We start from the raw sequence: 27,518 nt of genomic DNA, 5'->3' as shown, positions 1-27,518 counted from the left end.
GTCTGTTTTTATGCCAATACCATGCTGTCTTGGTGATGACAGCATTGTAATATAGCTTCAAATCAGCAACATGATGCCCCCAGCTTTGCTTTTTTTTTTTTTTTTCATCATTCCCTTGGTGATCTGGGGTCTGTTCTGTTTCTGTACAAATTTTAGGATTGTTTGTTCTAGCTCTTTGAAAAATGCCAATGGTATTTTAATAGTGATGGCATTGAAAGTGTACATTGCTCATGGCAGGATAAACATTTTAACAAACTCACACAGGTAAACAAATAAAAATGTACATGGTGAGAGGGTTGGGAGTCAAGATGGCAGAGAAGTAGCAGGCTGAGACTACTTCAACTAGCAGGAGATTAGCTAGATAGGTTATCTAAAGAGTGCAAACACCTACAAATTCAATGGGAGATCAAAGAGAAGAAGAACAGCAATTCTAGAAACAGAAAAACAACCACTTTCTGAAAGGTAGGACTGGCGGAGAACTGAATCCAAAGCGACGGGAAGATAGACCGTGGGGGGAGGGGCCAGCTCCTGGCAAGCAGCAGAGCAGCGAGGCACAAAATTGGGGCTTTTAAAAGTCGGCTCCGCTGAGGGACATCGCTCCAGAGGCTAAACCTGGGTGAAGCCCACACGGGGTCATCAGGGGTGTCTGAGTGTCGCAGAGCTTGCAGGTTTTAGAACGGGGAAGCCGGCTACAGAGACAGAGCCAAGGAGTGAGCTCACAGCTCGGGGTTACCTTGAACCGGTCGCAGGCTCAGTGAGCTCGGAGCGTGGCGGGAGGCCAGGGAGACAGAAGTAAATGGGCACTGTTCTCTGAGGGCGCACTGAGGAGTGGGACCCAGGCTCTAGGCTCCTCCAGGCTGGGGACCAGGAGGCCGCCATTTTCATTCCCATTCCCCAGAACTCTACGGAAAGCACTCAGGGAACAAAAGCTCCCAAAAGGGAACCCTAGTGGATTACTCAGCCCAGCCCCTGGTAAAGGGTGGTGCAATTCTGCCTGGGGCAAAGACACTTTCGAATCACTACAACAGGCCCCTCCCCCAGAAGATCAACAACAAATCCAGCCAGGACCAAGTTCACCTACCAAGGAGTGCAGGTTCAATACCAAGGAGAGCAGCAGAATTCCAGAGGAGAAAGCAAAGCACAGAACTCATGGCTTTCTCCCCATGATTCTTTAGTCTTGCAGTTAATTTAATTTTTTCTTCTTTTTCAATTTTTTTTCTCTTCCTCTGCTAAATTTTTTTTAACTTTTACCCTTTTCTTTTTTAACTTTTTTTAACTAGTTTATCTAATATATATATATTCTTTTTTATATTTTTTCTTTATCCGTTTTCTTTTTTTAATTGTTTCTTTTCTTTTTTTTTTTTTTTTCTTTCTGAACCTCTTTTTATCCCCTTTATCCCCCCTCACGATTTGGGATCTCTTCTGATTTGGTTAAAGCATATTTTCCTGGGGTCGTTGCCACCCTTTTAGTATTTTACTTGCTCCTTCATATACTCTTATCTGGACAAAATGACAAGGCGGAAAATTTCACCACAAAAAAAAAAAAGAACAAGAGGCAGTACCGAAGGCTAGGGACCCAATCAATACAGACATTGGCAATATGTCAGATCTAGAGTTCAGAATGACAGTTCTCAAGGTTCTAGCCAAGCTTGAAAAAGGCATGGAAGATATTAGGGAAACCCTCTCGGGAGACATAAAAGCCCTTTCTGGAGAAATAAAAGAACTAAAATTAACCAAGTTGAAATCAAAAAAGCTATTAATGAGGTGCAATCAAAAATGGAAGCTCTCACTGCTAGGATAAATGAGGCAGAAGAAAGAATTAGCGATATAGAAGACCAAATGACAGAGAATAAAGAAGCTGAGCAAAAGAGGGACAAACAACTACTGGACCACGAGGGGAGAATGCGAGAGATAAGTGACACCATAAGACGAAACGACATTAGAATAATTGGGATCCCAGAAGAAGAAGAAAGAGAGAGGGGAGCAGAAGGTATATTGGAGAGAATTATTGGAGAGAATTTCCCCAATATGGCAAAGGGAACAAGCATCAAAATCCAGGAGGTGCAGAGAACCCCCCTCAAAATCAATAAGAATAGGTCCACACCCGTCACCTAATAGTAAAATTTACAGGTCTTAGTGACAAAGAGAAAATCCTGAAAGCAGCCCGGGAAAAGAAGTCCGTAACATGCAATGGTAAAAATATTAGATTGGCAGCAGACTTATCCACAGAGACCTGGCAGGCCAGAAAGAGCTGGCATGATATATTCAGAGCACTAAATGAGAAAAACATGCAGCCAAGAATACTATATCCAGCTAGGCTATCATTGAAAATAGAAGGAGAGATTACAAGCTTCCAGGACAAACAAAAACTGAAAGAATTTGCAAACATCAAGCCAGCTCTACAGGAAATATTGAAAGCGGTTCTCTAAGCAAAGAGAGAGCCTAAAAGTAGTAGATCAGAAAGGAACAGAGACAATATACAGTAACAGTCACCTTACAAACAATACAATGGCACTAAATTCATATCTCTCAATAGTTACCCTGAATGTTAATGGGCTAAATGCTCCAATCAAAAGACACAGGGTATCAGAATGGATAAAAAAAAAAAAAACCATCTATATGTTGCCTACAAGAAACTCATTTTAAACCCGAAGACAACTCCAGATTTAAAGTGAGGGGATGGAAAAGAATTTACCATGCTAATGGACATCAGAAGAAAGCAGGAGTGGCAATCCTTATATCAGATCAATTAGATTTTAAGCCAAAGACTATAATAAGAGATGAGGAAGGACACTATATCATACTCAAAGGGTCTGTCCAACAAGAAGATCTAACAATTTTAAATATCTATGCCCTCAACATGGGAGCAGCCAACTATATAAACCAATTAATAACAAAATCAAAGAAACACATTAACAATAATACAATAAGAGTAGGGGACTTTAACACTCCCCTCACTGAAATGGACAGATCACCTAAGCAAAAGATCAACAAGGAAATAAAGGCCTTAAATGACACACTGGACCAGATGGACATCACAGATATATTCAGAACATTTCATCCCAAAGCAACAGAATACACATTCTTCTCTAGTGCACATGGAACATTCTCCAGAATAGATCACATCCTCAGTCCTAAATCAGGCCTCAACTGGTATCAAAAGATTGGGATCATTCCCATATTTTCAGACCACAATGCTCTGAAGCTAGAACTAAATCACAAGAGGAAATTTGGAAAGAACCCAAATACATGGAGACTAAACAGCATCCTTCTAAATAATGAATGGGTCAACCAGGAAATTAAAGAAGAATTGAAAAAATTCATGGAAACAAATGATAATGAAAACACAATGGTTCAAAATCTGTAGGATACAACAAAGGCAGTCCTGAGAGGAAAATATATAGTGGTTCAAGCCTTTCTCAAGAAACAAGAAAGGTCTCAGGTACACAACCTAACCCTACACCTAAAGGAGCTGGAGAAAGAACAAGAAAGAAACCCTAAATCCAGCAGGAGAAGAGAAATCATAAAGATCAGAGCAGAAATCAATGAAATAGGAACAAAAAAAAAAAAAATAGAACAAGTCAACGAAACTAGGAGCTGGTTCTGTGAAAGAATTAATAAGATTGATAAACCCCTGGCCAGACTTCTCAAAAAGAAAAGAGAAAGGACCTAAATAAATAAAATCATGAATGAAAGAGGAGAGATCACAACTAACACCAAAGAAATACAGACAATTATAAGAACATACTATGAGCAACTCTACGCCAACAAATTTGACAATCTGGAAGAAATGGATGCATTCCTAGAGACATGTAAACTACCACAACTGAACCAGAAAGAAATAGAAAGCCTGAACAGACTCATAATGAGTAAGGAGATTGAAACAGTCATCAAAAATCTCCAAACAAACAAAAGCCCAGGGACAGACGGCTTCACGGGGGAATTCTACCAAACATTTAAAGAAGAACTAATTCCTATTTTCCTGAAACTGTTCCAAAAAACAGAAATGGAAGGAAAACTTCTAAACTCATTTTATGAGGCCAGCATCACCTTGATCCCCAAACCAGACAAGGATCCCATCAAAAAAAGAGAACTACAGACCAATATCCTTGATGAACAGAGATGCAAAAATAGTCACTAAAATACTAGCCAATAGGATTCAACAGTACATTAAAAGGATTATTCACTACGATCAAGTGGGATTTATTCCAGGGCTGCAAGGTTGGTTCAATGTCTGCAAATCAATCAATGTGATACAACACATTAATAAAAGAAAGAACAAGAACCATATGATACTCTCAATAGATGCTTAAAAAGCACTTGATAAAGTACAGCATCTCTTCCTGATCAAAACTCTTCAAAGTACAGTGATAGAAGGCACATACCTTAATATCATCAAAGCCATCTATGAAAAACCCACCGCAAATATCATTCTCAATGGAGAAAAACTGAAAGCTTTTCTGCTAAGGTCAGGAACAAGGCAGGGATGTCCATTATCACCACTGCTATTCAACATAGTACTAGAAGTCCTAGCCTCAGCAATCAGACAACAAAAGGAAATTAAAGGCATCCAAATTGGCAAAGAAGAAGTCAAACTATCACTCTTTGCAGATGACATGATACTATATATGGAAAACCCGAAAGACTCCACTCCAAAACTGCTAGAACTTGTACAGGAATTCAGTAAAGTGTTAGGATATAAAATCAATGCACAGAAATCAGTTGCATTTCTCTACACCAACAACAAGACAGAAGAAAGAGAAATTAAGAAGTTAATCCCATTTACAATTGCACCCAAAACTATAAGATACCTAGGAATAAACCTAACCAAAGAGGCTAAGAATATATACTCAGAAAACTATAAAGTACTCATAAAAGAAATTGAGGAAGACACAAAGAAATGGAAAAATGTTCCATGCTCCTGGATTGGAAGAATAAATATTGTGAAAATGTCTATGCTACCTAAAGCAATCTACACATTTAATGCAATTCCTATCAAAGTACCATCCATTTTCTTCAAAGAAATGGAACAAATAATCCTGAAATTTATATGGAACCAGAAAAGACCTCGAATAGCCAAAGGGATATTGAAAAAGAAAGCCAAAGTTGGTGGCATCACAATTCTGGACTTCAAGCTCTATTACAAAGCTGTCATCATCAAGACAGCATGGTACTGGCACAAAAACAGACACATAGATCAATGGAACAGAATAGAGATCCCAGAAATAGATCCTCAACTCTATGGTCAACTAATCTTCGACAAAGCAGGAAAGAATGTCCAATGGAAAAAGGACAGCTTCTTCAATAAATGGTGTTGGGAAAATTGAACAGCCACATGCAGAAAAATGAAATTGGACCATTTACTTATACCACACACAAAAATAGATTCAAAGTGGATGAAGGACTTCAATTTGAGAAAGGAATCCATCAAAATCCTTGAGAACACAGGCAGCAACCTCTTCGATCTCAGCCGCAGCAAAATCTTCCTAGGAACATCGCCAAAAGCAAGGGAAGCAAGGGCAAAAATGAACTATTGAGATTTTATCAAGATCAAAAGCTTTTGCACAGCAAAGGAAACAGTTAACAAAACCAAAAGACAACTGACAGAATGGGAGAAGATATTTGCAAACAACATATCAGATAAAGGGCTAGTGTCCCAAATTTATAAAGAACTTAGCAAACTCAACACCCAAAGAACAAATAATCCAATCAAGAAATGGGCAGAAGACATGAACAGACATTTCTGCAAAGAAGACATCCAGATGGCCAACAGACACATGAAAAAGTGCTCCATATAACTTGGCATCAGGGAAATACAAATCAAAACCACAATGCGATATCACCTCACACCAGTCAGAATGGCTAAAATTAATAAGTCGGGAAATGACAGATGCTGGCTAGGATGCAGAGAAAGGGGAACCCTCCTACACTGTTGGTGGGAATGCAAGCTGGTGCAACCACTCTGGAAAACAGCATGGAGGTTCCTCAAAATGTTGAAAATAGAACTACCCTATGATCCAGCAATTGCACTACTGGGTATTTACCCTAAAGATACAAACATAGTGATCCGAAGGGGCACGTGCACCCGAATGTTTATAGCAGCAATGTCCACAATAGCCAAACTATGGAAAGAACCTAGATGTCCATCAACAAATGAGTGGATAAAGAAGATGTGGTATATATACACAATGGAATACTATGCAGCCATCTAAAGAAATGAAATCTTGCCATTTGCGACTACTTGGATGGAACTAGAGGGTATCATGCTTAACGAAATAAGTCAAGCGGAGAAAGACAACTTTCATATGATCTCCCTGATATGAGGAAGTGGTGATGCAACATGGGGCTTAAGTGGGTAGGAGAAGAATAAATGAAACAAGATGGGATTGGGAGGGAGACAAATCATAAGTGACTCTTTATCTCACAAAACAAACTGAGGGTTGCTAGGGGCAGGGGGTTGGGAGAAGAGGGGTGGGTTATAGACATTGGGGAGGGTATGTGCTATGGTGAGTGTTGCGAAGTGTGTAAACCTGGCAATTCACAGACCTGTACCCCTGGGGATAAAAATATATTATATGTTTATAAAATAATCATCATCATCATCATCATCATCAAATAAGAAATGGCTAAGGGGAGGTGAACCATGAGAGACTATGGACTCTGAAAAACAATCTGAGGGTTTTGAAGGGGCGGGGGTAGGCGGTTGGGGGAACCAGGTGGTGAGTATTAGGGAGGGCACGGATTGCATGGAGCACTGGGTGTGGTGCAAAAACAATGAATACTGTTATGCTGAAAAGAAATAAAATTTTTTTTTAAATATACATGGTGAAATACTCGTTGCCCTCAGTTCCTCAGTTCCCCTCCCCAGAGGCAACCAGTGTTACAGTTTTGTGCATATCCTTCCAGAGATATTCTTCATATATACAATCATTTTTTAATCTATGAGATGGATAGATAGAATCAAAAAAAATTTTGCAGACTGTTTTCCACCACTGGTACTATATCTAGGGAAAATTTCTATGTCTGTGAATAGAGATCTACTACACCTTTTTGGTTTTGTATTTTTAATAAACTTTATTGAGAAGTACACAAGACAAAATATGTAGCTAGATGAAATATCGCAAATTGAACACACTCTGGTAACCAGCATCCAGGTCAAGATGTTATCTTTTTGTTTCCTTGCTTTCCAAACAGCTTTTGTTTCTTTTCCTTGTCTTATTATATTGGTCAGGGCCATTAGGGCAATGTTGAGTAAAAGACAGTGTAGGAGAAGAGACAACAGGCATCCTTGTCTTACTTCCAACTTAGAGGGAAAGCTTTGGATATTTTACCATTAAATAAATTATTTGCCGTCAGTGTTTTATAGATACTCTTTGCAAGACTAACAAATTCTCTTCTATTCCTAGTTTGCTACAATTGTTTATCATGAACAGGTTTTGAATTGTAGCAAGTGTTTTTTCCATTTCTACGGAAAAGATTATATTATTTTTCTCCTTTATTCTGTTAACACAGTGAATTGTTTTGAGTGTTAACTCAATCTTATATTCATGGAATAAACCCAGCTTATTGAGGGATATCCCAAATTCCTCTCCAAAGTGTCTGTATTAACTTGTATTCTCAGCAATATATGTCAGAATATGTGTTCCCTAACTTTTCAGCCAATAATTGATGTTTCAAGACTTTTTAAAAATCTGCCAAATAAGTGAAGAAGAAAGAGTATATCAATTCTTGTTTTACTTGGAAGTTCCCAGATACTGATGAGGTTGAACATCATTTCATATACTTAGTGACCATTTGTAGTTCCTCTTTTGTGAATTACCAATTCATATTCATTACCATATTTTTTCTGAATAATTTCCCTTGGCTGTCAGTGTATAGTTCTTTATACATGACACAAATTTCTTTTTTTAGCCTGACAAAATTTTAACTTGATTTCAGTCATATAAATTTTAAATTTTGAGATCAAATTTATCAACCTGCCTTTTCTTTTTTGTGTCTTGTCTATGAATATACTCCCTAACTCAAGATCATAAAGATATTCTGTTTTTATCTAATAACTTCATACTTTTTTATTTCACCTTTTTTTAATACACATGGAATTCATTTGTAGATGTGCCATGAAGTGTCTTATTGATTTTACAGTCAGTCACTATTCTTTTATTGACTAGTTTTGACTCCAAATGATTCTGAGCACATTTCAAAACTCAAGTCTGTATCAAAGGAACATGGCTTAATATGCCAAAATAAAAGGGTTGGGGTTTTTTGTTGTTGTTCGGTAAGTGGAATTAAGGGTGTTTTTGTGCCTTTTAAAAAATATTTTTCTTTAGGGGCACAGAGAGTTCTCAGTTGGTTGAGCAGTTAACTCTTGATTTCAGCTCAGGTCATGATCTCAGGGTCATGATATCTAGCCCTGTGGCAGGCTCCAGCACTCAGCAGGGAGTCTGCTTGAGGATTCTCTCTTCCCCTCTGACTACCCACCCCACTTTCTCTAAAACAAGTAAATCTTTTTAAAAAAAAATTTCTTTACTGTTAAGATTGTATAACACTTAGAAATTTTCAAGTTTGACATTTGATAAATATTTTGTTGGCATTGCAGGAAAGTTAATATTAGTTTTGGTCAAGATTCTTAAGAGAGCTTGTGATAGAACTTTAGTTCAAAACTGAATATAGATCAAAAGCTTCTGGACAGCAAAGGAAACAATCAACAAAACAAAGAGGCAACCCACGGAATGGGAGAATATATTTACAAATGACAGTACAGACAAAAGGTTGATATCCAGGATCTATAAAGAACTCAAACTCAACACACACAAAACAGATAATCATATCAAAAAAAATGGGCAGAAGATATGAACAGACACTTCTCCAATGAAGACATACAAATGGCTATCAGACACATGAAAAAATGTTCATCATCACTAGCCATCAGAGAGATTCAAATTAAAACCACATTGAGATACCACCTGACACCAGTTAGAATGGCCAAAATTAGCAAGACAGGAAACAACATGTGTTGGAGAGGATGCAGAGAAAGGGGAACCCTCTTACACTGTTGGTGGGAATGCAAGTTGGTGCAGCCACTTTGGAAAACAGTGTGGAGATTCCTCAAGAAATTAAAAATAGAGCTTCCCTATGACCCTGCAATTGCACTCCTGGGTATTTACCCCAAAGATACAGATGTAGTGAAAAGAAGGGCCATCTGTACCCCAATGTTTATAGCAGCAATGGCCACGGTCACCAAATTATGGAAAAAACCAAGATGCCCTTCAACGGATGAATGGATAAGGAAGATGCAGTCCATATACACTATGGAGTATTATGCCTCCATCAGAAAAGATGAATACCCAACTTTTGTAGCAACATGGACAGGACTGGAAGAGATTATGCTGAGTGAAATAAGTCAAGTAGAGAGAGTCAATTATCATATGGTTTCACTTATTTGTGGAGCATAATAAGGGGAGATGGAGAGAAGGGAGTTGAGGGAAATTGGAAAGGGAGGTGAACCATGAGATTATGGACTCTGAAAAACAACTTGAGGGTTTTGAAGGGGCAGGGGTGGGAGGTTGGGGGAACCAGGTGGTGGGTATTATGGAGGGCACAGATTGCATGGAGCACTGGGTGTGGTGCAAAAACAATGAATACTGTTACGCTGAAAAGAAAAAAAATTTTTTTAAACTGAATATAAGCAAATAAGTACCTTCTTAAGTAAGTAAAAATTCCAGGAGCACACAACCTTTAGTGATGGCTAGATCCAGGGTTCTGAATGAACCAGGTAGACAAGAGAGCTTCAAACTGTTAAAATGGCTTAGAACTGCAAAGAACGGAAGCAGGAACTTTTGGTTCCTTAAGCTGAAGACTCCTGGGACAGATTCCAGTTAGCCCAGTTTGGGTCTCATATCCATTCCTGACACATCAGTTGTTGTCCATGGCATAGAGAGTATTGGGCAGGCCCCAGGGCATGTGGACAGTTTGATGAGGCCCACCTAAGCCACACAGGATGGATTGCAACTGGGAAGAGGGGTTCTGCTACCAGAAGTAGGAGGTGGGGTGTGGGCATACAACCATGATTATCTACTCTACTTGTTTCTCCTTGGAAGAGGTGTTGTTTTTCTTAGATACATTTAGTCTTGACTATTTTTCAATCCACTGTGCTTTTTATACTAGGTACAGTCCATGAAACTGGGACTCACTTTGCAATCTTGGGTCTTCAAACATGTGTTACTGTATAGTTTTGGGTACTGATAAATTTTATGGTGTTTCAAGCTTTTCGGGAAGTGGGAGGATACCCAGACAGTAAGCCAGACCTAATCCATAAAGGAAATTGGACTGCCGAGGCAGAATGTTTTAGTCCTCACCTGGATTTTTTCCAGATCTTCCGAGATCCCATCACTGGAGACCTCCCATGGCCTGGAATCATCTTTAGTGTCTCTACTCTCTCCTTATACTACTGGTGCACTGATCAGGTAACTAGGCATGGTACAGTTGAAATGGCTGCTTTGGAGGCTGTGGTCCTCAGTGCATTCCAGGTTTTCCCAGTTTCTCCAACCAGAGGCAACAGTTGGTCTGTCTACACTCAGTGATCAGGGGTCCCTTCCAGTCCTGATTTATTGCCTAAAGAACTTGATAAGAAATTCTGCTTAAAAGGAATTTCAGGGCACCTGGATGGCTCAGTTGGTTGACTACCTTCAGCTCAGGTCATGATCCCATAGTCCTGGGATTGAGTCCTGCATCAGGTTCCCAGCTCCATGGGGAGTCTGCTTCTCCCTCTGACCTTCTCCTTTCTCATGCGCTCTCTCTCTCTCTCTCTCTCTGTCTCAAATAAATAAATAAATAATCTTTTTTTAAAAAATTAGAGGAATTTCACAGCCCCTTCTATAATATATCAACTTTTTAATTTTTTTCTTCTTTACTATCATTATCTTAAAAAAAATCTTTTTGGATATGAAATATGTCAGTTCTCCCCAACTGTGCCCATAAATTAATGCAACCAATCAGTTTTTCAGTTTGCTTTTTAAGGACTCAAAACTTATTCTAAAACTTATTTGGCTCACTGTCAATGGTAGATCATTAAATATATTATGAAATATTCATATGGTGCAAAGGCAATAAACAAATGAAAAGGAAGTACAGATACACACAATAAATTGGATGATCTTCAAGCTTGATGCCAAATAAAAGAAGCTAGATACAGATACCTAGGCATTGAATAAAAATGAATACATTTTTATAAAGTTTACCACAGGCAGTGCTAACTTATGTCATTTAGGAATACACAGTAAGTGGCAAACAAATAAGAAAGAAAATCATGAAAGTGATCATTTCTGGAGCAAGGGAAGGGGTTGCGATGAAAAGAATAAGTCACATGGCGGGGCACCTGGGTGGCTCAGTGGGTTAAGCCTCTGCCTTCGGCTCAGGTCATGATCCCAGGGTCCTGGGATCGAGCCCCACATCGGGCTCTCTGCTCTGCAGGGAGCCTGCTTCCTCCTCTCTCTCTGCCTGCCTCTCTGCCTACTTGTGATCTCTGTCAGATAAATAAAGAAAAAATCTTAAAAAAGAAAAAAAGAATAAGTCACATGGCAAGCATTATTTATAAGTACCACAAGGTGGAAACAACCCAGATGTTCACTCATGAATGAGTGAACAGAATGTGCTTCTGTTCATTGGAATATTATTCAGACATAAAAAGAAATTATGTACTGACACATGTTATAACTTAGATGGATCTCAAAAACATTATCCTAAGTGGAAGGAGTGAGATACAAGCAATCATCTAATGATATTTTATACAAAATATCCAGAGTAGGCACATCCACAGACAGAAATCCAATTAGTACTTGCCAGGGGTTGGGAGAGGAAAAATGGAGGGAACAGCTTAATGGACATGGGTGTACTTCCAAGGTGATGAAAAAGTTTTGAAACTAGAGAGAAGTGTGATTGCATAAGCTTGGGAATTCACTGGGGGCTACTGAATTGTTTAAAATGGTTTGTTATATATTACATTAAGTTCACCTCAATTAAAAAAAAAAAAAGGCCACAGAAAGGCTTCTGGGATACCTATAATGTTCCATCTGAATTTGGATGGTTGTTATAGTATATGCTCTTAATGTGCTACAGTGTGCTTTCATGTGTTACATAATGATTTTTTTTTAAAGATTTAAACATTTTATGGAAGAGTAAAATGCTACAAATTGCTAGCCTGAGTTTGAAACTGAAGAACAAAGGGGGAGAACTTGCCAAACCAGATTTTAAACATCTACAAAGTAGCAGCAATAAAAACAGTTTGAAACATCCAAGAATAGATACATAGACTAGTGGGAAAAAATAAAGAGGTCAGGCAGATTCTTGTACTTATAGAAATTCAATATGTATCCAACAGGCTTCAGAAATCAATGGGGGAGACACATACCCTTTGATGATGTTAGAAAACCAAGGAACTATTTGGAGTAACAATTCTTCACCCCCACCTAACACTTAGTACAAAGGTGGACTTTGGGTGGGTTAAAGACTTAAATGTGGAAAGAAAAGCTAGACATTTTTAAGGGAGGGTGACGGAATATTTTTGAGACAGAGTGGGGAGAATACAAATGATATTGATTTGATCACATTACATATAAGTACTTTTTTAAAAAGTACTGTGGAAAAAGTTGACAGATGACAGATTAGAGATTACTAGAAATGTTTATTATGAACAAGAGACTAATAGCAAAGCCACAAGAAAAAGGAATCCAGTAGAGATGTGGGTAAAAGATCATGATAGGCAATTTATAAAGAAAGGAAATTCAGGCAAGCATAAAACCAGCATATAACCAGAGTTATGAGGGAAGTGAAACTCAAAACCACAAGTAAACTGGCAAAAATTAGAAAGACTGGTAATTCCAAGTGTTGGAGAGACTATGAATGTTTAAGAACCCTTGTGAACTCCTGATGGAAGTATAGACTGGTGCAATCTATTCTGGAAGGTAATCCAGCAGTATTTGATAAGAGTAATTATACTGTACTCTGAGCTAGCAGTGGTGCTCCTCAGAAGCTACCTAAAATATCTTCATGCAAGTTCATGAGGGATTATATATGAGGCATTGATCACCATGTGATCATTGACTGTGCTGGTTACTCCAACGTGGGTAGATGAAATGGCAGGAGGGCATTAATACTGTGGAATACTATGCTGTCATAGGAGCTAGATGATACAAAACTGATAGGTCTTTAAAATGTAGTGAGTGGACAGACAAGAAAGAATATGAGATCCAGAGCACTATATGTGGGTATTCTCTATAATGTAGCTCTGGGTTTTTTTTAATTTGTATTCCTGTCCATTTATTATGTTTAATGGTGCTTCTTTACCTAGAAGATAAGAAAAATCTTTCTACATTTTACTTTTCAGTTTCTTCTACAACTTTAAAAGTTGCCTCTAACCTTCCTCATCTGACAGTGGGTAAACTAGATTTCCTAAACTACCTCCAAAAACAAAGTTTTCTGGTTTTATTGGGTAAAATATAACAAACATCTTTTTATAGTCATAGCAAAGCTCGTAAGAAGGAAGAAAATCCCTGGAGACTGAAAAACCAAGGAGAACTGAACTCAAGAGAGTTAAGCTGACAGATACACTGATGGTGCCCTGACAGTATTTACCAAGCCAGGATTTCCAAGGCTTAGATTTAACTGGCCAGGTGAGAACAGGAGAAAGGCCTTGAGTTCATGAGTAGTGTAGAGTGAAGGCTGTACCATCAGTGAAAAGGTAGACCAGGAAAATAGCTGCCCACCAGCAAAAAGAAACAAAATGCCCCAACCCGAGTCCCAGGAGAAGGAAAGAAGTCTCCCCTAAGGATTCACAAGGGCAGGCTGGCCTTCCTATACATTTCGGGTTTTCATTAAAATTTTAACTTAATTCCCTGTATTATCAGGAAAAGCCCATGGGAAGAAATGAACATAAACTCATCCAAAATTTGTTGCATACAAACCTGGCAAGAGTAATGGCAGATTTCCCCTGGAAGGATGCACCCTCCACCAAGGTCTTGCAGCATTCCCATAAATAAATGCCTGCACAACATGAGCCCCTAAAACAAAATTAGAAAATACAGAAGAATCAAACCACCTTGAGCAAGAAACAGCAGAATTAGTACCCCAAATTTCAGAAAACTGAGGTATTAGATACCATAACTTTTTTAAAAGTGTGTATAAAGAAATAAAAGGGATGTCTGGATGGCTCAGTCAGTTAAGCATGTGCCTTTGGTTCAGATCATGATCCTAAGGTCCTGGGATCAAGTCCCACATTGGGCTCCTTGCTCAGTGGGAAGCCTCCTTCTCCCTCTCCCTGCCATTCTCTCTTTCTCTACATCTCTGAAAAATAAAATCTTTTTAAAAGTAAAGAAATAAAAATGGAACTGAAAACCTTAACACCTTTCTACCAAAAACAGTCAGATATGAAAACTCAAACTTCTAAAAGTGAAAAATATGCTCATTGAAATGTGAAAATTTGTAACTATTAAAATAGCATATTAAAGGGACGCCTGACTGGCTTGGTGAGAGGAGCACATGAGTCTTGATCTCCATCATGTGCTTGAACCCCACGTTGGGTATGTAGAGACTACTTAAATAAATAAATAAACTTTTTTTAAAAATAGCAGATTAAGCACAGCTGAAGGGAAGAAATGGTTATCTGAAAGCAAGAACTGAAGAAACTATTGAAAGCACAAAACTGGAAAGTGTGAAAGAGAAACAAAATGACACGGAAGAGAGAATCAGGATTAAAATATATTTCACTGGAGTTCCAAAACAAAAGGAGAGAGAAGCGATATTTTAAGAGAAAGTGGATGAGAATTTTTACAATTGCTGAAAGAGCAGGAAGCATCAGACTCCAGAATCACAATGAATCAAGCATAGATAATTTACAAATCCACACAAAGAAATGTAATAAAACCATAATGAAAGTCCAGAACATGGAAGACAAGGAGAATTTGAAGGGCACCTGAAGGGAAAGATTACTGATAAAAAGAAGACAGTTATACCAACAACAAACTTCTCAGCTTCAACAATGTAACCCAAAGGTAGAGGTGTAAAATTTTCAAAGTCCTTAAGGAAAATGTCACTTCTAAAATATATGCCCGGCTAAGGTATTATTCATGACCAAGGGCAAAATCAAAACATAACCTTCCCTAAAGAAGGACTGAAAGATGTACATAAAGAAAAAGGAAATACTCATGAGCAAGAAGGAATAGTTAGCAAAGATATTAATAGGTACATGAGCAAATGGGCTGAAGAATAAGAATTACAAATACAAGAAGTGAAAAACAGGGCAAAACTGAAATATTGTACCACTATTTGGAGTTAAATCTGTCTGTGGACTCTAAATTGTTCAGAAGGGTGGAGATGTTGATTTACTTTGGACTTGAAATTGTATCTATATGAAAATTTTAAGGGTCATTATTAGTAGTCGGGTGCCTAGGTGGCTCAGTCGGTTAAGTGTCCAACTCTTGATTTTACCTCAGGTCATGATCTCAGGGTCATGAGATCTAGCCCCGCATTCAGCTCCAAGCTCAGCACGAGTCTGCTTGAGATTCTCTCTCTCCCTCCCCTTTTTCCCCTCCCCCACCTCAACTAAATAAATAAATCTTTTAAAAAACACGGAAGTTCAATATATACCTTCAAACTTGTAAAGAAAATTTGAAATTAAGAAAAATTGTTAATTAAAAGAGAGGCAAACAAACTGATGGAAGGAAAATTGTTAACTTTGGCCCACTATCATTTTTAAATGATAATCCTTTCCTTGCCCCACTTTGTAATATATGACACTAAACAAAAGTACTTAGGGCTTTCTACATGGAATTTCTGCATTGCCTTTATAATCACCCTTCCCTCAGAAGGAGAGTCGAATTTCTGCCCTTGCCCTACTCCTTCACCCCCTCCCTTGAGAGACCCATTCTTACGTGCATGGGACTAAGCAAAGACCAGGAAGTGCAGCCTGGCTGCCCACCCCCACCTGCTCCACAGAAGCCCACATACATTGAGATGTTAGCAACAGGATGCCAGTGGACCTCCCAAGAAGCAGTACCTATTGGTTGAAGAGGACCACTTTGGGGTTCTTCCTCCCAGTTTGAAATAATGCATTTGGAAAATAGACAACCTAAAGAGGAAAATGACAGTCCTGCTTGTTAATTTCACCATGCTAGCATGAATCACTATTACCATGTCAGTTAATTCCTGTGCACTTTTTTCTCGGTGTAGAGTCACAGTGTATATGCTGCTGCTGTATCCTGTATGCCTCTTAGTTACCATCACACTGTGAGCATTTTTTCCATTATCTAAATGTTCTGCAGAAACATACTTTCAGTACATATATAATACTGCATTGTTGTGATTCACTGGACCATGTCTTTATGCACTTTCTTAAATGCTTCTCCACCTGCCAGCTGTACCATTCTGTTCGGCCTGAGTGCACACTGCTTCTTATGGCAGGAGCACCATGAAATGGGTCGTGAAACATCTCCTAGGAGATTTTGCACTTACAAGGTCTACACTAGTTCTAGTTCATTTCAATTTAGATGAATAAAGTCGCCCCCAGTTCTGAGAACCCTTTTGATGCTGGGGACCCAATTTTGCTTTAATGTCATGAGGGGCCTCTTCCTTCTACCTGGCAGGGGCAGTCTGTGGCCTCTAGAAGGGAGTCTCATCCTTGCCAGGGGACAGCTTGTAAGCACTGTGCCTCCATAATTGGTGTGCAGTGCTGACAATGAGGCCAAGGTCACGCGCACACCATTCCTGTCCCCTCAGGCAACTGTGCACTGAGCAAAACATGTTCATTGGTCACATGAGCCTCCTCTGGCCCTGGATGCCCTGGAGATGCCTGGATGATTGGGGTGAGCAGCTCAGCAAAAACCCACCAGAGGGCACATCCTGCCGCTGCAGCAGGTCACAATTGTCCTCTCTGCTACAATGAGGTAGCCCAGGCTTGAAACGCTTTGCTAGAGCCATCATCCCCTCTCTCACCCCTCTGTGTTTCCTTGGCAGATTTTTTTTAAAGATTTTATTTATTTATTTGACAGACAGAGATCACAAGTAGGTAGAGAGGCAGGCAGAGGGAGAGAGAGGAAGGGAAGCAGGCTCCCTGCTGAGCGGAGAGCCTGACGCGGGGCTCAATCCCAGGACCCTGGGATCATGACCTGAGCCGAAAGCAGAGGCTTTAACCCACTGAGCCACCCAGGCTTCCCTCCTTGGCAGATTTTTGTCCAGCAATGCCTGGCAGGGAAGAACATGTCTCATGTGAAAGGCGGCTGAGTAAGCCGCTGCCCATGTTCAGCAAAGTGATGCCAGGAGTGATCAGCCGTGTCTTACTCCCAGGTAAATCCTTAATGCTGATGTGTTCAAGCTGATCACCTTCTTTTTCCTGAAGAGACCTAGAGAGTATTTGGGGTCATCAGGCCCCCCACAGTGTGGGGATTGAGATGCCCCAATTGCCTTTAAGGGAGCTAAAGTGTTCCAATTAAGAGTGCAGCTGAGCAAAAGTCTGGCAGAAACCATGGTTGGAGGCGGCAAGAGAGAAATTCCATGAGAAAAGTTTGGATAGGGAAGAACCAACCAAGGCTCCATGCAGCCAGAGCTCAGTCCTGGCCAGGGTTTGGAGGCACAATCTACAGGAAGGCTCACTTGCTCCTCCTGAATCATGTGTATCGCCATGACACACACGCCTGTGTGGCAGGCACTGTACTGGGAACGTGATAGATGCTGTCAATACTGGCTCAGATCGTGAGGCTTTTGTAGCCTCAGTGAACAGATGAGGAATGTCAGAGGGGGAGCTCAATGTAAACCCCCAAAGTGGGTCTGACTCAGGTCCATGTTCTTCCCCATAAATGCTATCAAAACATCTTTGTTTCTCTTAATGAGCTACCATAACTCTGTGGATGTCTCTCATTCCCATTTCAACCTAGCTTTACTATCTGTACTGTCTCTCAGAGTATCTAGTTTGTTTATTCATTAAACCTACATGGAGTGCTTTTTCTGATAGGTGCAGCCACTGGGACAAAGCAGGTAGCTTCCATGGGAGTCTTCTGTGGCTAAGCTTTGACAAGGCCAGACAGAATGCAAAACACTAATTATTGCTAAGTAACATGTGTAGGAGACTTCTCTAAGTCTAATTCATCCTTCAGTCTGCCCCAAGATATGCCTCTTCTTCTTTTTTTTTTTTTTTTTAAGATTTATTTATTTATTTGACAGCTCACAAGTAGGCAGAGAGGCAGGCAGAGAGAGGAAGGGAAGCAGGCTCCCTGCTGAGCAGGCTAAGCAGGCTCTCCACTGAGCAGAGAGCCTGATGTGGGGCTAGATCCCAGGACTCTGGGATCAGGACCTGAGCTGAAGGCAGAGGCTTTAACCCACTGAGCCAACCAGGCGCCCCCCCCCTTTTTTTTTTATTTAATCCTAATTCCCTTCCAGCTTTAACAGAGAGAAAGGTTTTGTTTCAACATTCCCAGATTTGATCTTTGGCTGCCAGGTGACATTTTGGGGTCTCATAGGTAGTGCTTCCTCATAGGTTAGGAAATACACTATTGTGCTCTCTAGGACACCTAGAGTGCCCTGGGCTTTGAAAACCTGCTTCCCCACCCCACCCTACCCCACTTCCCAGCACAGATTTCCCTACTCACTGAGGAAGAAGACTCACAGAATCACATTTATCTTGGACTCTAGATAGAAAGCTGCTAAGGGAAGTAGAAAAAAGATGAGGGAATGGCCTCTCTCTCTCTAGCTAGAGTGGGCTTCAAGAACGCAGACTCTCTCCAGCCTTCTGACCAAGGAGTGAACAGAGTTGATGGAACACATTGGTGGGGAGCCCTTAGGGTGAGAAGAACCTGGAGTCACTTGTCTTTAGCCGTCAGAAATGGCCAGACTCACATATCCATTAGCACATGCCAGGTGTATAAAACCAGGGAGCCATTTATCATGGAAGTTTGGCACCTGTCCATGTTCCTGGAAGAGTATGGTTTTCCAATAACCCAAATGATCTTGGCCCTAGATTCTGAGTCTCTCCCCTGGCCAGAGCTGGGGGCCAGACACTGCCAGCTGCCAAGGTGTGATTCTCAAAATCTGGTTTTCCGTGTAGGCCACTATATTATTTGGAGTTCTTGGTAGAACATAATATGTACATTTTTAGCTCCTCTCCCTTCTGAGCAAGTGTTACCCTCAGGCCATCTGGTAGCAAGGTGGTTGCCAACAGCACCAGACTTCTATCCCACCAACTCAACAACACCCACCAAGTGTTTCCTTCCCCAATTGTTTCAGCAAAAATCCCAAATGAGTCTCAGTGAACTCACTTGAGTGATAAGGACCAGTTATTGCAGCCAAGGAGAAGGGATTTCCAGAATAGTCAGGCCTGGTTCCTGGGCCCTTCTTATACTACGCTGAGTGTCACAGAGGTTCTGTTACAAGGAGCGTGGGCAGATGTAAATGCATGCAGCTGCCCCTGAGTTTTTAGTCTTCCTCAAGATGTTTGGTAACCAGTGCTTAAACTGGAAAGCCATCCCCAGTCAAACAGCTCTACCCATAAACCAAGACAATCCCCTGCTTCTTCATCATCTAAGTTGCTTTGTCGTTTGGGGTTTTTTCTCAGATGGTAACTTTATATCCCTAATTTAAGCTCCTGAAGGACATCACATTCATTCCCTTTATATACCTTTGTCCAGAATTTCTTCCAAACACGCTGAAATAACACTCCTATGAAGACCAATCATTAAGGTTTGGGGTGGTTCATGGATTAATAGGTGGATGAATAATACATCTGCCTTCCTGACACCTAGCGGCCATCCCTGAAAGTCTTGTCTAGGTTACATTAACGTTGGAGTCAAGCAGTCCATTAGTAGAAGTACTGTTTCATCTGGCTCCTAGGCACCTAATTCCCAGCCCCAAGATCCCAAGGAATGTAAGATCATGAACTGGAGCAATCATGAGTAGATCAAAAATTTGACATACACATACACATAGAATAAATAATCTAATATTTGCTTCCCTTTTGCTTCCCTCAGATTTTAGAGCTCTAAGGCTGACACATTGGTGTGACTGCGACCTCTCTTACAGATAAAGTGGCATGTGGTGTTGTACCTTCATTATGTGAGAAGTACTGTGGCATCAGAACTGGGTGCAGCTCCATCACCTACCCAGTGCTGGTGGTAAAGCTGCTGCCCGAAGGTAAGGGAAGGACCCCCATGATCTGTTTTCCTATTGGAGCCTATGTGCCCTTGGTCTTTAAGTGGATGGTTAGGAGAAAAGGAGCCGCAGATGGCTTATCTACCAGGCAGTCCATCTTTCTTGGTAGAAATGTTGACTGTGAAGTAAGAGGGATATCAGTGATGTAAAGGGAGTCTCGCCTGCCCTGAGGGAAGGAGCCAGGCCTCCTCCCTCTTCATTTCTCACACACTCACACAAGGTGCACACACTCTTAGAGGTACAGCCTATGCCCACGATTTACGTTGTTCACTTCACCAGCTTAGCTTGTGCCTTCGCTCTTTCATTCCGCAGGAGGGCTGCACTCTGTGCTAGGCATGGTCCTAAGCCATGAGAACACAGACATGACAAGACCTAGTCCTGCTCTCACAGAGCTCAGGTCCAGTGGGGGGAACTAAAGAGACAGGCAGCTCAATGGCTTTCACTGCAGTGAGCCCATGAATTCATCTCAGCTGTCTCCTCAAATCCCAGAGAAAAGGCCAAATAAATAGTACCTTTTTTTTTTTTTTTAATCACACAGTAGCTCTGAAGAGTGATAGGAGCTCTAGAGATCAAAATTGAGATGTTTCCATAAAATTCCAATAGAGAGGGGAATCTGACTGAGGGTAATACTGATCATCCCCACAGTTCAGACAGAAAGTTGTCCATGTTCTGCAGCTAAATCTGTCCTTGAGTACCCAGGACTGTGAGTGAGGGTAGGCAGTGGGGTACTTGAAAGGAAGTAGCTGTAAGGACACCAGGCTTTGCCTGGTCAAGTAGCCCACTGAATACAGTGGGGGCCTTGCTATGGTAGGCCTCCAGCTCAGGCCCCAGTTACCCTCCAGCCTCAATCATCAATACATAGAAATCTCTCTGTGGAGCAAAGTCCCTGCAGTATGGCAGCCTTTCAAAAGGTGAAAATACTGGATTATTATGTTATACTTCACACTTCATGAGTGCTTGATCTCTGTTAGGCATTATGTTAATCTGTCCACTTAATTTATCTTAATCTTAATAACAGCCCTGTGTGGTAGATACCTTTATGCCCACTTCACAGATGAGGACACTGAGGCACAAGAAGTCACATCCCTTGCCTCCATTCCAAACCTTCTCTGGGCCTCTGAATTCTCATCTGGACAAGTAGAACAGCAGAGGTGTCCATCCCACAGGGCTGTAGAGAGGATTTTACAGGATAACGCCCAAGAAAATAGTCTGGCACAAAGTAACCACTCAAGATTTAGCGGCTCTCCTCATTACATAAAGACCCAGCAGGACACTAGTAAGTCCCATCACAAAGCAAGGATAAATATAACGCTTTAATCTGTCTTAGATGGAATGCCACTCCAAATAAAATTTGAATGTTTTGTAGTGTGTAGAAAAGTGCCTTAGGAGGCCTGAGGCATCTCCTGGCATGGCCAGAAAGCTGGAGGTCCAGGAAACGTCTCTTCTCTTCCAGGCATACAAGGCTTGATGCTGTCTGCACTTTGGGCCTCTCTCATGTCCTCCCTGACTTCTATTTTCAACTGTGCCAGCGCCCTGTTCACAATGGGCATCTATAACCAGATTCGGCCTACAGCCACTGAAAAGGAGCTCATGGTAACAGGAAGGTGAAGGACTCCTCTAATCACACTAGTTACTGCCTGTTAATGAAAACAATGCCCACCAGAATTATGTGAAAAATGTAGGCTATCATACTGTATATAGATAGAATTATCTTGTTTAAATACAATATGGTTGTACTATCTTCCTGCAGTTCTGCAATGAAGATGTATTTTTTTTTAATCACAAAGAAACGTGTTTCCATTTGGGGAAAAAAAAAAAACAAGTAATAATCACAATGATTAAAAAAAATGCTAGCATAGTTTAATGTACCCCCCAAAATAGTCCTTGGAGGGAAATTTACATAATTATCTTCTTGTCTCATTTAGTCCTCCTGACAACCTTTAAAGGTAGGTTTCACTGTTTTTATTCTCACTGTACCAATGAGGGGGAAGTGGCTCAGAGAAGAACTGGTCTAACTATGTTAGAACTGGTCTAACATAGTATAAGGAGGAGAACATGTCCATGTCAAGGCCATGCTGTTAACCATGATACCACATGGCACCACGCTAGCATAAGGTGGTGAATGCATATGCATAAAACATGGTTCCTGTCTTTATTCCATAAGGTTTCACATTGGCTGCCCACAGATCACATCTGGCACGCACACATTTAACTTGGCCTACCTTGTGTCTGAAACACTTCTTTTATCTCGTATCAAGATGCATAGTGTTCATTTATTTAATCTGTCTAACCCCTGCATTTGAGCTTGTTTTTACATGTGATTAGCACTCCATAGTTTAAAATCACTTTTCTGAGAAATTTTAAGAAACAGAACCAGTTTTATTTAAATTGTTACAACATGGGGGAAAAAACGAAGACTTAAATTCATTTTATGAAACTCAAGAAATGGATGTGGCCAAACCTAACAGAGATGGCACCAAAAATTGCAACTAAAGACTAATGTCACTTTTATATATCAGTGCAAAAATTGTAAATAAGATATTAGACACACATCTAACAATATATTAGAAGAATGTTAAAAGAATGCTATCTCATTACCAACGGGGACTTTCTTCCAGAAACAGAAGATCATTCAATATTGGGAAATGGATAATATAATTCACCATATTAATAGATCAAAAGAGTAAAATCATGTGTATCTATTCCCAGATGATGAAAAAGTATTTGGTAAAATAGGTAACTTTCAACATGGTAAAACATGTCTAGATCACCCTAAAAGCCAGCATCATGCCTAATGAAGGTGCTAGAAAGGAAGAGGCAAGAATGCCCTCCCTTACCACTATGTTTATATTAATAATATATATAAGAAGATCAACAGATGAAGTTAGCTGACTAAGACTGTTTTTTAATTTTATTTATTTATTTGACAGACAGAGATCACAAGTAGGCAGAGAGGCAGGCAGAGAGTGGGGAAGCAGGCTCCCTGCTGAGCAGAGAGCCCGATACAGGGCTCAATCCCAGGACCTTGGGACCATGACCCGAGCCGAAGGCAGAGGCTTTAGCCCACTGGGCCACCCAGGTGCCCCCTGACTAGGATTTAAAATAAGCATGACTAACATATATAAGAAAACAGAGGGGGAAGTGTACAAAACAGATGAAAAACTTGAGAATTTTGCCAGATAACTAAAACTTACAAAAATGAAACAGTTTTTCTAGAATTGAAAAGTAAATAATCTGAAATTAAGAACTCAATGGATGGGTTAACAACTAGATTGGATATAGCAGATGACATGTTAATGGAGTGGCACTGATGGAATGACAATATCAAAACCAAAACACACACACAGAAAGAATATATATGTGGAATGCAATCAGAAAAATAATATATATGTATCACTGTGATCAAAGAAAGAGAGGAACAATTTGGGTAGAAGCAATTTTGAAAAGATAATGGCAAAGAATTTTCCAAAACTGTTGGATAGTTATTCAGAGATTCAAGAATTTTCACAAATTATGAGTAGGATAAATACAAAGGAAATGGACTACATTATGGTGAAACTGCTGAAAATTGAAGATAAAGAGAAAACCTGTAGAGCAGCCAGAGGAAAATAAATCACACTACCTTCAGGAGAGGACCAATGACACTAATAGCAGAATTTCCAACAGAAACTATAAAAGCCAAAAAACAATGGAATTACACTTTCAAGTGCTAGGGGGAATACTGCCAACATAGAATCCAATACCCATCAAAAAATATTCTCTAAAATGAAGATGGAGTAACATATTTTCAGATAAACACAAGTTGTGAGAATTTATTACATTAGATTTTCAGTATAAGAAATACCGAAGGGAGTTCTTTCAGCTGAAGGAAAATAATCCAGATAAAAGAATTGAACTTCAGAGAAGAATGAAGAGCACCAGAAAGAGCAAATATCTGGGAAATATAAACGGATATAAGCTGTTGAAAATATCAAAAAGGAAAAATGTCTGTGGGATTTATAACATGTGGAAGCAAAATATACTAACAAGAGTAGCAGAGAAAATAAGCAGAGGCAAAATGGAACTTTAATTTCAGATGTGGTAAAACACAAAACTTATACCAGACTATAATATAGCAAGGGTGCCTGTAATCTCATCTCTAGAATGAGCAAAAAAGAATTTCTCAAGAATTTTTAGCTGACAACTTGCTTAAAGAAAAATATGGAATAACTCATAAACTATTTGATTAGCCCCCAAGAAATTAAAAGGATAAAATATAAAAGAACATAAAAGATAAGTCAACTAAAATAATAATAATAATAGGATGGCACATATAAACCCAACTGTATCAGTAATTTCATGAATAGTAAGTAGACTAAACACCTGAGTTAAAATGTTGAGATTATCGGACTATCAAAAAAAAAAAAAAAACAACTATATCCTCCTTAGAAGAGACATCTTTTCTCCAGTTTTGTTGAGATATAATTGACATATAATATTAAGTTTAAGGTGTATAACATAATACTTTGATATATGTATACATTGTGTAATGATCACCACAAGTTTAGTTAATATGCATCACCACGCATAGTTACAGACTTTTTTCTTGTAATAAGAATTTTTTAAATTGACCATCTTAGCAACTTCCAAATAAACAATACAGTGTTGCTAACTATAATTACCATTCTGTACATTATATCCCCAGAAGTTATTTTTCTTAACATTGGAAGCTTGTACCTTTTAACCTCCTTTATTCATTTCTTCAATTCCCTCTTGGTAGCCTCCAATCTGCTGTCTGTTTCTAGGAGTTTGTTTGTTTAGATTCTACATGCAAGTGAGATCAGACAGTATTTGTCTTCCTCTGTCTAATTGATTTTACTTAGCATAACGCCCTCCATGGATAGCAAGGTCCATCCATGTTGTTACAAATGGCAGGGTTTCTTTCTTTTTTGTGCTTGAATAGTATTCCACGGTAAATACATATCACAGTTTATTTATCCAGACATCCATCAGTGGACACTTAAATTGTTTCCATGGCTTGGCTATTATAAATAATGCTGGAGTAAACCTGGGGCTACAGATATCTTTTCATAACAGTGATTTTGTTTCCTTTGCATATATACTCACAAGTAATTTTGCTATATTATATGGTAATTCTATTTTTAAATTTTGAGGAACTTCTATACCGTTTTGCATAATGACTGCAACAATTTACATTCCCATCAACAGTATATCCTGTTCCTCTACATCCTCCTTAGTACTCAATATTTGTTATCTCTTGCCTTTTGGGTAATAGCTATCAAATATGAGATGACAGCCCACTGTGGTTTTCATTTGCATTTCTCTGACAATTAGTAACATTGAGCACTATCTCATGTACCTAGGGGCCAACTGAATAACTTCTGCGGAAAAATGTCTATTCAGATCTTTGCCCAGTTTTTAATTGGATTATTTGGTATTTTGTTTTGTTTTGTTTTGCTCGTAAGTTGCATATGAGTTCCTTATATATTTTAGATATTAACCCCTCATCAGATATGTGGTTTGCAAATATTTTCTCCCATTCTGTGGTTGCCTTTTCATTTTGTTGTCTCTGTTGCACAGAAACTTTTTAGTTTGATGTAGTCCCACTTTTTTATTTTTGCTTTTGTTGCTTGGGATTTTTGAGTCATACCCAAAAACTCATTACCAAGACCCACGTCAAAGAGCTTATTCCCTACATTTTCTTCTAAGAGTTTTATAATTTCAGATTTCATATTTAAGTCTTCAATCCATTTTGAATTAATTTTTCTAAGTAGTGTAAAGTAAGAGTCTAGTTTCATTCTTTTTCTTGTGAATATCCTATTTTCCCAGAACCATTTATTAAAGAGACTGTTTTTTCTTCATTGGGTATTCTTGGCTCTCTTGTCTGATATTAGTTGACTATGTATGCATAGGTTTATTTCTGGGCTTTACAATTCTTTTCTATTGGTTTATGCATCTGTTTTTATGCCAGTGCCATACTGTTTTGATTACTATAGCTTTGTGATATAGTTTGAAATCTAGAAGTGTGATACCTCCAGCTTTGTTTTTCTTCCTCAGGATTTCTTTGGCTACTCGGAGTCTTTTGTCATTCCAAACAATTTTTAAGATTATTTTTTCTAAGTCTGTAAAAAATGCCATTGGAATCTTGATAAGGAGTGCATTGAATCCATAGATGGCTTTGGGTAATATAGACATTTTCATAATATTGATTTGTCTAGTCCATGAACACAAGATATCCTTCTGTCTATTTGTTTCTTTTTCAATTTCTTTCAACAATGTTACAGTTTTCAGTGTAGAAATCTTACACCTACTTCTTTAAATTTATTCCTAAGTATTTTATTGTTTTTGATGCTATTGTAAATGGAATTATTTTCTTTATTTCTTTTTCAGGTGACTCACTGTTAGTGTATAGAAATACTACTGATTTTGTACACTACTGTATGTTGATTTTGTATCCTGAAATTTCATTGAAAAGAGACATTTTTAAAATAAGATTGAGGAAAGCTTACAGAAAACATGGTAAAATACATACCATGCCAATAGAAACATAGAGGCAGAAATTTTAAACAATATATTAGCAGATCCAACAACATAGAAAAAGAAAAATACACCTTGACCATCTGGAGCTTATTCCAGAAGTGAAAGAATAGATTTATTTTTATTCAAAAATCAATCAATGTACTTGACCACATTAACTGAAAACAGAAGAAAATCATATAGTCACCACAACTGATGAATTTAGAATTTAGAAAGTCTAATACCTATTTATTTTTTTAAATCTTAGAAAATTTAAAAGATTTTCTTTACACTGGCTTTTAAATATATATATATATATATTTAAATATATATATAAATATATATATTTATTTATATATATTTAAAAGCTTAGATGTATCATACTTAATGCTTACATTTTCCCTGAGATTGGGAATTAGACACATATGTCCACTATAACCACTTTTATTCAACGTTGTGCTGGAGATGCTATTCTGCACTAAAGGTACGAAAAGGAGACAAATGTCATGAGGATAGAAATAAAATTATCATAAAAGACTTTGTAGACAAACTGTTAAAATTTAAAAGTGAATTTAACAAAACTGTTACAAGGTAGAAGTACAAGAATCAATCATATTTTACATATTATCATTTATAATGTCATTGAACTATATCAGATACTTAGGAATAAATCTCACAAAAATGAGAAAATTCCTGAAAATTACAAAGCATTGTTGAGAGAAATTAGTGAGACCTAAGGAATATACCATAAATATATAAAGGAATATATACCTAAGTATATAGGTAAGTATATACTTAGGAAAGTATATATCCTA

The 27,518-nt window shown here is 38.9% G+C and overlaps 1 pseudogene; it reads left to right on the top strand.

Moving 5' to 3' along the window:
* Positions 1-27,518, top strand: part of LOC131810975 (sodium/glucose cotransporter 1-like) — a 45,730-nt pseudogene that overhangs the window by 7,766 nt on the left and 10,446 nt on the right.

This window comes from Mustela lutreola, chromosome 11 (genome assembly GCF_030435805.1).
Source record: "Mustela lutreola isolate mMusLut2 chromosome 11, mMusLut2.pri, whole genome shotgun sequence".
In the NCBI taxonomy this organism is placed as follows: Eukaryota; Metazoa; Chordata; class Mammalia; order Carnivora; family Mustelidae; genus Mustela; species Mustela lutreola.
The sequence above is the reverse complement of the archived record's forward strand: the minus strand, read 5'-3'. Positions and strand labels throughout refer to the sequence as shown.